Here is a 13,399-nt window from a genome sequence, read left to right as displayed (position 1 = left end):
GGCATCTTTGTGGATTTCTGTGGGCCTCTCTAGCACTTTGCTTCTTCCTATTCTCATGTGGTCTTCATTTACCATGGTCTCCTATTCCTTGTTCTCCCTCTCTATTCTTGATCCAGCTGGGATCTCCCCCTCCCCCAAGCTCTCTTTCCCTCGACCCTCGCCCTTCATTACCCCCACTCACGTCCAGGCTCTTCATATAGATCTCATCCATTTCTCTGTCATTGGGCGATCCCCTTTCTTGGGGTCCCGTTTTCCAAGTAGCCTCCCTGTGATGTGAGTAGCAGTGCAGTTATCCTTGTTCCACATCTAGTATCCTCCTATGAGTGAGTATATACCATGTTTGTCTTTCTGAGTCTGGAATACCTCACTCAGGATGATTTTTTTCTAGATCCATCCATTTGCCTGCAAACCTCATGATGTCATTGTTTTTCTGTGCTGAGTAGTATTCCATTCCATCCACATTTTATTTATCTATTCTTCAGTTGAAGGGCATCTAGGTTGTTTCCAGGTTCTGGCTATTACAAACAATGCTGATATGGACATAGCTGAGCAAGTACCCTTGTGGTATGATTGAGCATTCCTTGGGTATATGCCCAAGAGTGGTATAGCTGGATCTTGGGGGAGATTGATTCCCAAATTTCTAAGAAAGCGCCATATTGATTTCCAAAGTGGTTTTACAAGCTTGCATTCCCACCAGCAGTGGAGGAGAGTTCCCCTAGCTCCACATCCTCTCCAGCATAAGGTGTCTTTAGTGTTTTTAATCTTAGCCATTCTGACAGATGTAAGGTGGTATCTCAGAGTTGCTTTGATTTGCATTTCCCTGATAATTAGGGATGTTGAGCAATTCCTTAAATGTCTTTCAGCCATTTGAGTTTCCTCTGTTGAGAATTCTGTTTAGTTCTGTAGCCCATTTCTTAATTGGACTGTTGGGCATTTTGATGTCTAATTTCTTGAGTTCCTTATATATTCTGGATATCAGTCCTCTGTCAGATGTGGGGTTAGTGAAGACCTTTTCCCATTCTGTAGGCTGTCGCTTTGCCTTGTTGACCATATTCTTTGCTCTACAAAAGCTTCTCAGTTTTAAGAGGTCCCATTGATTTATTGTTTCTCTCAGTGTCTGAGCTACTGGTGTTATATTTAGGAAGTGATCCCCTATGCCAATGCATTCAAGACTACTTCCTACTTTTTCTTCTAGCAGGTTCAGAGTAGCTGGATTTATGTTGAGGTCTTTGATCCACTTGGACTTAAGTTTTGTGCATGGTGATAGATATGGATCTATTTGCAGCCTTCTACATGTTGATATCCAGTTATACCAACACCATTTGTTGAAGATGCTTTCTTTTTTCCATTGTACACTTTTGGCTTCTTTGTCAAAAATTATATGTTCATAGGTGTGTGGATTAATGTCAGGGTCTTTAATTCGATTCCATTGGTCCATATGTCGGTTTTTATGCCAGTACCAAGCTGTTTTTATTACTGTAGCTCTATAGAAGCGCTTGAACTCAGGGATTGTATGCCTTCAGAGGTTGTTTTATTGTACAAGATTCTTTTGGCTATCCTGGGTTTTTTGTTTTTCCATATGAAGTTGAGTATTATTCTTTTTAGGTCTGTGAAGAATTGTGTTGGAATTTTGATGGGGATTGCATTGAATCTGTAGATTGCTTTTGGTAAAATTGCCATTTTTACTGTGTTGGTCCTGACTATCCATGAGCATGGGAGATCTTCCCATTTTCTGACATCTTCTTCAATTTCTTTTTTCAGGGACTTAAAGTTCTTGTCATATAGGTCCTTCGCTTGCTTGGTTACTGTTACCCCAAGGTATTTTTTTTAATCATTTGTGGCTATTGTAAGGGTGATGTATCTCTATTTTCTTCTCAGCCTGTTTGTCAATTGAATATAGGAGGGATACTGATTTTTTTTTAGTTGATCTTGTATCCTGCTATGTTGCTGAAGGTGTTTATAAGCTGTATCAGTTCCTTGGTTGAATCTTTGGGGTCACTCAAGTATACTATCATGTCATCTGCAAATAGGGAAAGCTTGACTTCTTCCTTTCCAATTTGTATTTGAATCTCTTTATGTTGTCTTATTGCTCTGGCTAGAACTTCAAGTACTATATTGAATAAGTATGGGGAGAGCAGACAGTCTTGCCTTGTTCCTGATTTTAGTGGAATTGCTTTGAGTTTCTCTCCATTTTCTTTGATGTTGGCTGTTGGCTTGCTATAAATTGTCTTTGTTATGTTTAGGTATGTTCCTTGTATTCCTGATTGCTCCAAGACCTTTATCTAATATACATTTTTTTGCTAGTACATAGTTATACAATAAAATTAAACTTGTTTTTTAAGAAATTGATAAACTAACATATTAGCTCTACCACCTTTTATTATAATTTTTTGATGTTTTTACCAACATGACCCCAAATGTAATCTGTATAAACTAATATAAAATTATTTAGATACTTTAAATTGAAGAACACATATATGAAAACATTCCCCTGATTATACTAAAAAGAGATTATATTCTCTTAAGATCAATCTTGTAAGAAAAGCTTCAGAATGATAGTTAGGGAACTGAATTTATTTTTGTACGATGTGAGATTTATGATCAAGGGATATTATAATAAATGTAGTAGGGGTAGAAATCCCAACCCTAAGTACTATTAGAAAGCTTTATTGCCCAATACCTATTTTTTCTTTGGATGAACATCTGAACATCCTTATTCATGAAGTCCTTTGTGCATACATACATGTGTACACATGTGCCTTTTAACTTTTTTATTGTAGTAAATACACATACCATTTGGTTATTTTTAAGTGATGTAGTGATTTGAATGATAAATGTTGCCATGACCTCACATATTTGAATACTTGATTCCCAACTGTTTATGCTGTTTGGAAAGGTTATGGAACCTTCAGCAGGCATGACCTTGTTGAAGAAGTATTTCGGCGGGGTTGGGGGGCTTGAGAATTTATAGCCTTCTCTCATTTCTAGTTTACTCCGTTTGTGGGTGGGTGTGATTGCTCAACTTCCTGCATGCCATGGAACGGACCAGTTGCTATATGTGCTCTTTTCTGTTGACCTTTATGTGGCACCTGGCCAAGTCCAAATTATATAATAGCCTGCTTTAGGTTAGATCTTGATAATTCCATACCTTCATTCACAGCCTCACTTTATTAGTAATGATCTTCTCATAAAGAGAATTTAGTTGGTTGGGCTATATTGTTATCTGATGGTTACAATGTTAATTAATCCTGTGTAGCATGATGAAGTTTGACTGTCATTCTGTTGAGCCACCTGAGTCAGGACATGCTGTTTTTCACAGTATATAAGAGGCTAGAGTATTTTGGTGATTTGTTTTTGTGAATTGTTCACATCATTTCTATTTTCTTTTGTCTTTCCCTTTTTTCTTATAAAGGAAAACATTTAATTGGTGTGGCTTGCTTACATTTCAGAGGTTCAGTCATCATGGTGGGACATGGTGGTGTGCAACTAGACATGGTGCTGGAGAAGTAGCTGAGAGTCTGACAACTTCCATGCAACAGCATGAAATGCGCTGGTGGGTTGGCCGAAGAGTCACAGGCCATGGTTACCAGAGTTAGAATGGGCTTTATTAGAAAGAAGAGAGAATAGGAGGGAGAAGCCAGGCCTGACGGAGGGAACAGAGCAGGGACACAGAGAGGAAACATGGGAAGGGGAGGCAGAGAGAGAGAGAGAGAGAGAGCGAGTGTGGGGTCCATGTGTGGCTTTTTAAGGTGGGGATGCAGTCGCCCGCTGATGATGTAAGGCAACAGACAAGACCCCTAATCTGCACACGACAGAATCCTAACAGCAAGTGGTCTCCTTTTGTTTCTTCTCTGTCAAGGAGTTGAGGAAATTAGTCGTGTACCCACCGGGAAACATCAGCTGTGTCAGCTGGGAATGTATCATTCATTCAGCTTCCTCAGTCAGCTACCCAAGGTGACAGGGAACATGGGGAGAGGAACGATTTTCTTCAATATTAAATATGGTTCATACCTTTCATTTGGCCTTCTGACCCACCAGCATGGTATACTTTACAGTTGGACTATAGTTCTGCAGAAAGAATATGTTGTTTTAGTTGTCTACATTGTAATGATACTATTGTGATGAAGGAGGGGGAGGACGAGGAAGGAGAGCTACAAGAAAAACCAGAAAGAGATAGTGTGTAAGAGAGGGAAGTGAAATAATTAGGAAAGAGCCAATTTTATTTTCCCACAAGTCCTATTAAAAAGATGTAAAATATGAGATTTTTGAGCCTCAGTTACATCAGCTGAAAGTGGAGGTCATAATACCTACCTGGAGAGTGGAGGTCATAATTCCTACCTGGAGAGTAGAGGTCATACTGTCTACCTGGAGAGTGGAGATCATACTGTCTACCTGGAGAGTGGAGATCATACTGTCTACCTGGAGAGTGGAGGTCATACTGTACCTGGAGAGTAGAGGTCACAATGTCTACCTGGAGAGTGGAGGTCATACTGTCTACCTGGAGAGTGGAGGCCATAATTCCTACCTGGAGAGTAGAGGTCATACTGTCTACCTGGAGAGTGGAGGTCACAATGTCTACCTGGAGAGTGGAGGTCATAATTTCTACCTAGAGAGTGCAGGTCATAATGCCTACCTGGAGAATAGTTGTATAGAATAGTTGTAATGGTGGAAGAAAGGTAGAGAGTTTACCCTAAATGAGATTTTTAGTTTCATTCATTCATTCATTCATTCATTCATTCATTCATTCATTCAGGCTACTTAGTATTTCATGGCCCATTTAGATTTTGATGTTAGACAAGCCATTGTCTGCATATTATATTTGTTCTTCCTTCCTTTGTTCCTTCTTCCCTCCCTCCTTCCCTCCCTCCCTCCCTTCCTTTTTTTATGAATAAGAACCAATTAAAAGAAACAACGTTCTCAGCACTGGGCAGTAAATTCATTTACATAAACAAGTTAGGGTAGATTTTCTGCTACTTAGGCAGCTCCTACTTCCAAGATACCAAACTCCAGGGTAAGAAAAGGCTGCAAGCATTAACTTATGCCTCTTTTGACACCACTTTCACTAGTGACAAAAGGTGAATGGGCAGCACAAAGGCTAATAATCACTATTTCTTTAAGTTATTTTTGTATAAAAGACATTCAAACCTATTTTAGTCTTTCCCTAAAAGTGACTATCTTATCTATTAACTCTTTAATGAAGAATTATTTGCAGTAGAACTATACCAATAATTACATTTTTATTTTTTAGTAGCTTTGTACAAGTATATAGTGAATTTTATCCATTCTCAGTCCCATTTTTCTCCTTCACTCCTCCCTTTACCACTGAAAATTTTCTTCTTCCTACCCAGTCCCTCTATTGCTTTCATGTCTTTATATGTGTGTGTGATCCCATGAGCTTAATTAGGGTATTAACATGAGAATGGGTAGGAAGTTATTTACTGCAGCATGGCCATGTTGTCAGGGGCTGCACTACTAAGGAGCTACAACCCTTCTACTAGCCACAACAAACTGTCCATAGTCTCTCAAGGAAGGGTGCATGAAGGAAGGGAGGGAAGGAAAGAAAGAAGGGAGGAAGGAAAGTGGAGCCTCATGCACCCTTCCTCCTTCCAAAATGAAATGTTGACAGGCTCAATCTTTTGCATGTATACACAGGTACGGTAGGTTCATAAGTATAACTGCCACATCATGTCTGGAAAATGTTGTTTTGTAGCACACATCCTTATCTTCTAGCTTTGTTGTTCATTCACCGCTGAGCCTTAGAATGTGTGTGTGTGTGTGTGTGTGTGTGTGTGTGTGTGTGTGTGTGTGAGAGAGAGAGAGAGAGAGAGAGAGAGAGAGAGAGAGAGAGAGAGAGAGAGAGAGAGAGAGAGAGAACCAATCTAGGGCCGAGGGCTCCACCTTTCTCTGTTCTTAGCCTTTTGATAGGTTAGGACTCTTTGTGTTGACTGCTACCTTCCATAATACAAAGTTTCTCAGGTGAAGTCTAAGAGTAGCTCTGTTATATAAACTTGAGCTACAGTTAGAAGACTGTTCACATGTCCATTTAGAAAATAATAGTAACGAGTTCCCCTCTAGACTCTGTTATCTTCCCAGGCACCAGATCTTGACCAAGTTTATATCGGACATGAGTTCCTTCCTGTTTAGGTAATCCCAAACCCAAAGAGAAAGCACATGTTACCTCCATAATATTCGTGCTACTGTTGGACACTAATGTGCACATATCCTCAGGTCTGTCCACAACGTGCAAGACTACATTTAGAGCCTATTAGTTCTCAGATTTTGTAAATAAAAACCCTTCCGAGGCCAGGAAAGAACAGGGATAAAAGGCAGGTGTGTGTTAAAATAGAAGGACACACTGAATACCAGAAGGGGAAGATCAATGAGTTCAATGTAAGTTGGGGTGCCAAGAAAATGCCTAAAAAAGAAACCAGGTGTGAATTTGCAGCTTTCATTTTGATGAAGCCTTCTTAATATTGATATCTGAATTGTCATGGTTCTTAGCTTTAACTTGACTTACTATACAGGTATTTTCAATTGGAATTTCATAACCACCGGGGAGTGCTTATTCTGTTGGAGTATATATCACCACCTATACAACTGGAGCACAATGGGCATTGGGCAGGGAGTGTCAGAAATTCTAGGAAGTCTTCAATGTGCAAAGCAGACCCTGACTAAAAGAATATTCTTATGTGCCACAGACCTCTAATATTTAGTGAAGATAATTGTAGCTATCCTTTGATTGGTATGACAAACATGCATGTAAATAACTCCATTCTTCCTGAAGGGAGACACTTTTAGATACTATCTGCCTTGAAGTAAGAGACAATGGCCTGTGCACTGACAGTTCTCCTGGCTTGTCCTGTAAACAACACTTTTGTTGAACAAGCCTAGCTCCAAAGGTAGACATGCTTGTTTAGGAGTAAATGCAAATTTCTTAAACTGACATTTCTTTCCCCCTTAAAGCCACCATGGGCGCAGACAGCTCTCCATGCAGGATTATGTGTTCCCTGTAACTCCCAGTGTCCCCTTTGCTTCTCTTTGTGTCCCAGTTTATGGTTACTCACAATATATCCCAGTGTTGACAGCCAGTGTAAATGAAGTTAAGGATGACTTTATAATAGCAAATACCTCAGGGTGCTTCTAGGTTTCTATAAACGTAGGTACAGAAATGTACATATACTGGCTGTGATAGCTTCTCACAGGTAGGAGAGCAATGAACTCTGTAATGATTAACAATGTATTTTCTAAAAGCTAATTAATATTTTATACAAGTTAAAAGTCACCTTTATTGATATTTTGTAGTATTTGGAGGCTAAATTGTATCTCATCTGAATTTCAGTATTTGGAATATCTAAAGCACATGGCTGTTTAAGCTTTTGATACAGGATCTTACTGTGTTTAGTCTGGGCCCAAACACATGATCTTCCCATCTCAGCCCACTAAATGCTACAGGTGTGTGTGTCACCACACTTGCGTGAAATAAGTATGTTTGTGCTTCATTTGCTTTTTTTCAATGTTTATCATCTGTTTATGTGTCTCCATGTGTCTGTGTGTAGATGTGAGCACATATGTGCATGCCTGCAGAGGAGCTGAACTCGATTCTCTGGAAGAGAGCAGCACGTGCTCTTGGCACCTCTCTTGGCACACTCTCCAGAATGTGCTGCTTCTTCAGAAAACCTCCTCTTCAGTGAATAGAAAGTTACCAGCCCATCAATAGTATACTTCACAAATGATGTCAATCACTGCACTGCATCTACTGTTCTCCATTTTGATATACATTTAATCTTACTGTTAATCATCATTTTAATCTGGACTGACACTATCAATTATCTGAAATCCAGATTTATATCCTAAAAGCTAAATTTTGGGGCAACATAAAAACTAAGAAGGTTGTGTCCTACAGGAACCCCATTGTATTCTCCACACCTGCTTTGCTGAGGTATGTTTTTCAGACAGAGGCAAACATCTCATGCCAAAGGTAGTGCAACCAAATCACTGTTAATTATAAAATAAGTGAAGTTTCCATTAATGAGTCTGATATTAATTTGATGAAAACCCTTAGGTGTACTCATTTTTCTCCTCATATTAGAAGCTCATGGCTGTGCTGTTAGACTTAGTTACTTCATCTTTGCTCTGAGAGAATAATCAAATATTGATTTTCATATCTCCTACTCCAAGTTTATATTTGAACTATTGTTGGGTCTATTATTACTTTGCTTACCCACAGAACCTCCCTAGTAAGGCCTTACTCAAGGTCAGAGAATCTGAGTTTGCTTTATCCAGCAGGGATGCATAATAGGATAATTTGGCCAGGGGTGTGGGTACCATGTGTTTTGAAGGGTCTATACTTGACTGTACTTTAATCTTGAAAGGGGGATGTCTTTTGCCTCTCCCTTTGGTAGTGTATACAAAGCCCACTAGAATAATACTCTGGGTGGCTGGGTATTGACCCAGGGCCCTTCCAAAACTATCATGTGACTCTGTCTTTCTTGTTGTCTTAGTCTGTATTTCTATCTAATACTTTCTCATTCCTCTTTCCTCACCCCAAGAACCCTTTGACAGGCTGGACTCTGATGCTTAAGCATCTGCTGTGGGATAATGCTTTTGTATACTGGTTTAATAAAATGCTGATTGGTCAGTAGCCAGGCAGGAAGTATAGGTAGGATAAGCAGACAAGGAGAATTCTGGGAAGAGAAAGGCTGAGTCAGGAGCTGCCAGCCTGTTGTCCAGGGAGCATGATGTAATGGCACACAGGTAAAGCCATGGAACATGTGGCAACATATAGATTAATAGAAATGGGCTGAGCTTACATGTAAGAGCTAGTCAGTAGGAAGCCTGAGCTAATGGCCAAGCAGTTTTAATTAATATAAGCCTCCGTGTGTTTTTACTTGCGTCTGAGCAGCTGTGGACTGGGAGAGACACAGGAAAACTTCCAGCTACAAGCATCAATTTCTTTTGGAATATGACAAGATACAACTTACCCAAGTTTTAAACATCTAACTCCACTCCACCTGAGATGCTTTGGAAATGAGGAGCATCTCCATGGCAGGGAGTGAGGTGGGTAAGGCCTAAAGAAGTCTCCAGTAGAATCAGTGTGCTCTGGCAATGGAGATCCAGCTGTGGAATTCTTTGTAACCAGTCTGTGTGATAGAAATAAACTTAAAATTAATCATATCAAGCTTAATTAATGAGGGTTTGAGCCATGCTGTAAAGACTTCATGCTGGTAACTGAAATGATCTGGGTGCTACTGATGCACCCAAACATGTGATGACAGAAAAGACCCACAATGTTAATTTCCATCTGTTTTTCTTTCCTGAGAAATTGGTGAAATCCACTTAGATAGCTCAACGTTTCACATCCGTGGCCTCAAGTGGAACTGTGTTCTACTCCCTGTTAAATAATTAAAAATGGGGATTCTCATACTAGGTTATTGAATAAACTGCTGTAGAGATTTCAGTTTTCTAGAGTTTTCTCATTCTTTTCTGCACATGCTTTGCTGGTTTGAACTTGCACTTTCTTAAGACTCCCTTAAATAACATCATTTAACAATTTTATCAGTAAAGAAGTTTAAGTTTCAAGCAGTGCCTGGATACTTACTAATCTCTAGAGAGTGACTTCATTTCTGCCCTGAATCTACATTTACCTCAGTAACATTGGCCTTGAACTCACCCAGGTCCCTGTAACTTCTGCCTTGAAACTGCCTACATCATTGTAGATTCTGCTCCGAGACTGCCCGTGTTACTACAACATTGGCCCTATATTTGCCTGTGTTCCTGTAACTACGGAGCTAAGCTTGTGATTAGCTCCTGGAATTTTGGTACTCTTGTGTTTTTAAGCCAGCAAGATGGATATGCATGCTTTATTTCAGAACCACAGCTACATGTAAACAATTTTGAAATCTCAGTGTTAGACAATTGAAAACTTCTGTAACTTTCATCAAAGTGAAACTTGGGCTAGACTGAATATATCCACCCTCTCTGTTGCCACACAGATTGTGAATAGTCTTAGCAGCCATTGTAACTCCAGGAGAGATTCTAGAACTCTGCCTACCATCATCCATCCCCAAGACCTATAGTGCTGAAAGTCATAAAAACTATAAACCAGGATTTCATGCCAAAGATTAGACATCTACAAAAGCAAGAAACTTTATTTTTCATATTGGATTATGTTACTTGTTTAAAGTTATTAACTGTTATAAATAACTTGTAATTTTGCTGATTAACTGTTTTAATAACAATTTTAAATGGATTATAATTACTTTCAAAAGAATGACCACATTTTACAGGATATATTGATAATGGCCTTAACAATTTATTGTGAGGATCAGATGACTTTGAGTCTCCTTGGTGTAGGATTCATTTATAAACATGCCTTTTCCTTATGACTTCTTATTCAATGTATTTCAAGCAGTTGATTTTGCCAAACAGAAAGGATTAAGAACTTATTGGTGATATTTGGAGGATACATTCTGAGAAACAATTTAATATTGTTTTAAAATCTAACAATATTAGAGATTTCTAGAAATGCTATTTAAAATTTGGATGAATTGTATTTTGGTATTAAATATTATGTAATACCATGGAGAAAATGAACTTTGAGAATATAAAAAAGAGTTTAAGACCAAACACTTTTCTCACAGCCATACACATTTTATAAAAGTGGTGGAACCTACCACACATGGGTCCCTTCATAAAGGTTTGGGGACCCATCACATATTGGTCTCTTCATAATGTTGGGGAGACCCATCACACAAGAATCCCTTTATAATACTGAGGGACCCATCAAATATGGATCTCTTTACTCACTCTGGATGGATGAAGACAGGGTAGGTTGTTGTTGAGAGGCGTCTTCTCCTCAGGCTTGGAGGGGTTCTGCTGACCTCCAAGATGAAGAGTGACAGTGTGATATCCTCTGGCTAAGTTCCATCAGAAGATCCTCCTCGAGAGCTTTAGTGTAAATCATAGAGCATAGACATACAAGTTAGTCTTGATAAAGTCAATTTAGCCCCATTCCAGTACTGGGAAAGGAAAGAAGGAGAGAGGGGATTCCTCAGGAGGCTTCTGGTGAGGGACATGGCTGTGTTGGTTGGTGTGACACTGAAATGCTAAGAGTGGGTAGAGGGCCATGGAATTCTGTCCTGAACACTGCTAGGATCCTGAAATGCAGACTCTGTGTGAGAAAATGTACAAAACAAATATACCTGCCTACTCAATGACAGACACCTCTCTATGCCTGCTGTTGGTAACCAGAGACAATCAGGAAAAGAATCTATCTGTGAGACGCAGTTAGATCCTAACACTTCAACTAACTGGAAAAGAGATTTCACTTCCAGCTACATTTCCCTGTCATCAAGATGAGCACAGTGTTCCTCAACTCTCAAATAATTCCAAATAAAATCTCCATCTATTTCTAGCCTCTTCTTATTTCTCTTAACTTCTCTTTTCCTCTCCCTCTTTCTCCGTTTTCTAAAATGTATAATTTACTAAGTCAATGCCCTTGACACAAAACCCTGACTTTTACTACGGTTTTCATCAGCTTATAAAATACTGTTTTATTTCACAAGAAGACTGATGATACACAGACAGTCCTGGATGAAACATCACATTTTTGATGCAGGCATCTGAACATTAAGTTAGGCTTTCTTACTACTTAACTACCCACCCCACCACACTAGTTTTTCGATTATCAGTTCTACTTTGTCAACATCACAAGCTGTTATAGATCTAAAATTTGCTTACAGATAAGTAAAATCACTGCTGCACACATTGTCTTATTTGGCTTCAATGCCATCTGCTTGCTTATGTTTCCTTTCATAAAACCCACAAGCTCTGCCCCTCATACTTTAAAAAGTAACTCCTACATGGTCTGTCTAGATTCAGATCGCATGTTCCCTGTGCCCAAGGTATTCTAGACTTCCTGTGGCTGTGTCTGACCCCCTCTGTGGCCGGAATGTGCTCTCTGCAAACATCTACTGTGACTCATTCTGTGTCTGTTGGTTTGCTTTCTTTCACACACTCTGTGAAGGCAGAGAGTGTGTGTTCATTACTGTGTCCTTCATAGTCAGTACTTTTTCCTCTGTAGGGAATGGGCCTAGAAAATTCTTATTGAGTAAATATAGAATTGCATGAAATGATAGAGTCTGACTGATCAAAAAATAGATGCAATTGCTTACTGTTTAAATGGGGAAATGGTAGCACTGACTAATAAAGTACTTATAATATTAGAATTATTTAAAATGTTTTGAGTAGTGCTTGGTCCAGAGTGATGTTTATGTACGTATTAGTGGTTACTGTTAGAAATAAGTTTGGTGATGTTAAGAAACATATTTGAGCACACAAATTCACACACAAGAGTCAGAGACTGGCAATTGGGAATGCCAACAAGAATTGGTGACCTAACTAAGAAATGAACACAGAGAGGAATGACCTAAATAGAGAAATGAACAATATCCAGGCTCCAGCTCCAAAGTCACTGCATAAAGCTAAACAAATGTGTATTTTGAACCTACTAATGAAGGTATTGTTACATACCATGTGATAGAACTATCACCACTAATGAGTAAGTGTATGTAACAGCAAAATTGAAGTCATTATACCCAGGGCCAAGGTTCACTCTCAAACTCAATAATCAACAGTCTCAGTGTTCCCTGCAAACTGATATCTGTCTGATTAATGTTAATAAAACCTTGTTTTATATATGTTTTTAAAAAATTTGTTTTATTTTCAAATTATATGTGCATGAATGTATTCACATGAGTGTAGGTGCCTTGGCTAGAGGCCTCAGATCCCTGCCTCAGAGTGAGTGCTGGGAATATAAATTGAGTTCTATACAAAAGCAGTGTATGCTCTGGGAGACATGTTTCCAGCCCCTGATTTTTTTATTGGGTCTTTTATGTATTGGGAATGGATGAAAATGTAAACTGTGAGTTTCTAAGTATAGTTGAAATACAAACACACTTGCATAGATAGATAGATAGATAGATAGATAGATAGATAGATAGATAGATAGATAGACAAAAGGACACACAGAGAGGGGTAGTTCAGCCAAATTATTTATGCAATTTATAATATTAAGTAGATATGAATGAGGAGAGAGCCAAATGCAAGTTTGAGAACTGAAGATTGTTAAAAATTCAATTAGAGAGTCCTATGGAGAAATTGGATCAAGAGGAATAAGGAGGATGAAGGGCTTTATGGGAGACATTAAAATCTCAGTAGAGAGTTATCAAGAGACCAGATCCAGAGGGAGACATGTCTTCTAAAAGATGCAGTTAGATGAAAATAAATAAATAAATAAATAAATAAATAAATAAATAAATAAATAAATAAATAAAATCTAAAAGAATGAAGAAAATGTCTGAATTATAGGATACCAGTGTATGAAAAAGTAATTTAAAAA

The 13,399-nt window shown here is 38.7% G+C and overlaps 1 protein-coding gene and 1 non-coding gene across 3 annotated transcripts in view; one reads left to right on the top strand and one right to left on the bottom strand.

Moving 5' to 3' along the window:
• LOC143266964 (STAM-binding protein-like) overlaps positions 1 to 13,399 on the top strand; it is an 89,828-nt gene that overhangs the window by 38,547 nt on the left and 37,882 nt on the right. The window lies entirely within an intron of this gene.
• Positions 4,966 to 5,097, bottom strand: LOC121826818 (small nucleolar RNA SNORA13). The gene has a single exon (XR_006068962.1). It is a non-coding gene; the product is annotated as a small nucleolar RNA SNORA13 (small nucleolar RNA).

Source organism: Peromyscus maniculatus, chromosome 1, assembly GCF_049852395.1.
Source record: "Peromyscus maniculatus bairdii isolate BWxNUB_F1_BW_parent chromosome 1, HU_Pman_BW_mat_3.1, whole genome shotgun sequence".
Classification (NCBI taxonomy): Eukaryota; Metazoa; Chordata; class Mammalia; order Rodentia; family Cricetidae; genus Peromyscus; species Peromyscus maniculatus.
Note: the sequence above shows the minus strand (reverse complement) of the source record. Positions and strands in the feature narration are given on the sequence as shown.